Genomic DNA, 2,242 nt, shown 5'->3' with positions numbered 1-2,242 from the left:
AAGACCACCAGACAGCCAAGCACGATGATGAAGCATCAAAATATGCGTGGCCAGGTAATGCTGGCAAAGTAACAGAGGGAAACCTTGTGTCCTTTTTTTATTATTATTATTTTATAGTCACTGCATTTCACAATCAGTGACAAATCACCCGCAGTAAATCTGTCATGATGATGCCTGGATAGCAGCTACAGCGTGAGCCGTTAGCTGGCTGCAGGGATGAAATTGTGTATGGTTCAGGTATTTGCTGTGATTTATCAGATTAACATGCAGTGACAGACAACTGTGGCAGTTTAATGGTTTGAAAACCACACTAAAAGCTATCCAGATTCATTCTGAAAGGTGGTGAGCCGAGGATCATTATTCTTGATTTATTTTACGTTTTGCCAGGATGATTCACACTCATTTTGTCTGGGAATGACTATAAAATGTAGAATGTCCTCCAGTCACCTCTAACCTGTCACAGTCACCCCCCCCCTTGAGTCTGGACACCTCAGACCTCATCACAGGTGTCACACCACACAGTTATTAGCATGTAATATAGCATAGATAATATAGTATCATTATTACACATCTACAATATGTCTCAAGCTTACACTGAAAAATTAATTCATCACCTCAAGGCTTGACTACTGCAATGCTCTCTTGTTTGGCCTCCCTGGGAAAAGTTTGCTTACAACTTATTCATAACTCAGCAGCCTAAGACCAGACAGAGACCTCATATAACTCCTATTTTAAAGTCAATGCATTGGTTGTCTGTTAGTTTTAAAACAGATTTTAAGATCTTATTTGTTGTTGTACTGAATGGCCTGTGTTTATTCACTTTAAGCCCATGTAAAGGCAATTCTGAATACATTAAATATGTTGTAAAATAGTTGCTGAAAACATGTGAAAAGACTTTGAACAATATATTACTGAAATGTGGAGTTAGAGGTTTAAACAGATTTTCACCAGTTTTCAGTCCAGGTTTTTGTGGGCGGTCCTAAAGGGTGGCTCGATGACACACTGAAGCCACCCTGAACATACCCCTGCACCCCTAGCAGGGAAATGGAGATTAATTAATCTTTCTAAGAGTGTTTCAAAGTTAGTCATGTCATCTTATGAACTCATCTGCCACGTTTTAGTCGCTTGAAAAAGGCTGCTTCACTGCTCCCACGAGTGGGCATGGTTTCAGCACATACAGTCCTGGAGCTGAGAATACTGCTCAGTTTTACCTGATTTTGACACCTATTTTAATAGACTTAATATATTTATATATTAATATATTTAATCATTTAATCACTCAAATTTGGCTGGGTGGTTTAATAACACTTTCTTCTTTGGTCTTACAAACCCAGAACACATCTATTCTTACTTTACAGACTTTAATTTAGTTAAACATTTTATTGTTACAGGTTTGTTACTTGCTGAATTGGCGTTTCATTTCTATGCATTTGTTCTGAAACATGTTTTATTTTCTTATTGGCTGCTGCAACATTTTATCATTCTATTTTTATTTTTAATTTTTTGCAAAATTCCATTCATTGTTTTTATTTGTTGCTCTTTCTACACGTTTACATGAACGTTGCTATAACAAAAACATAAAGTTTGAGTCCAATACCTGACAGCGGATTTGACGTGAGGATGCAATTTGGATGTAGACTCACTTGTAAGTGCAGAACTCGGTTATCTCACAGACTTAGTTGGTAGCTAGCAGGCCTCTCTCTTCTTTAATTGATGTCCAGCAGACAGCTGAAGAGTTATTCAGAGATAAACTGTGGACGGTAACGTTCAAACATATTACACAGTCCAAACAAACACGAGTACAACGTGGCACACGAGCAGCTGTGCTCCTGCACAGGTGTTTCTAATCAGTGGCTAATTACCTTCCACTTATGCTTGACGTCAGTTCTCTTCCCATACAAAACCTTCAAAATAAAAGCTCATTATAACACAAAACTATAGTTTTGTTTTTTTTTAGTGTCCCTGAGCTATCTTTATAACATCGCGGCATAGCAGCCCTGCATACCTATCTGCCATGCAGATCTGATGAAATCCTGATTGTGGTTGGAGATTAGTGCCCACCAATAATCAAAACCGAGTGAGTGAATCTTCTCTCTGGCAAGTCAACCATATCACACCATCTGCCACGCTGGCACGCAACAGCCCTGCCATGTTCTGTTAGTGATAATCTGCTCTAGCATTCAAAGAGGAGTATTTTATTGATATGAAACCTTAAAATAACAACACCAGGCTTGGATTTATG

The sequence above is a fragment of the Larimichthys crocea genome, chromosome XXIV, assembly GCF_000972845.2.
Source record: "Larimichthys crocea isolate SSNF chromosome XXIV, L_crocea_2.0, whole genome shotgun sequence".
Classification (NCBI taxonomy): domain Eukaryota; kingdom Metazoa; phylum Chordata; class Actinopteri; family Sciaenidae; genus Larimichthys; species Larimichthys crocea.
Note: the sequence above shows the minus strand (reverse complement) of the source record.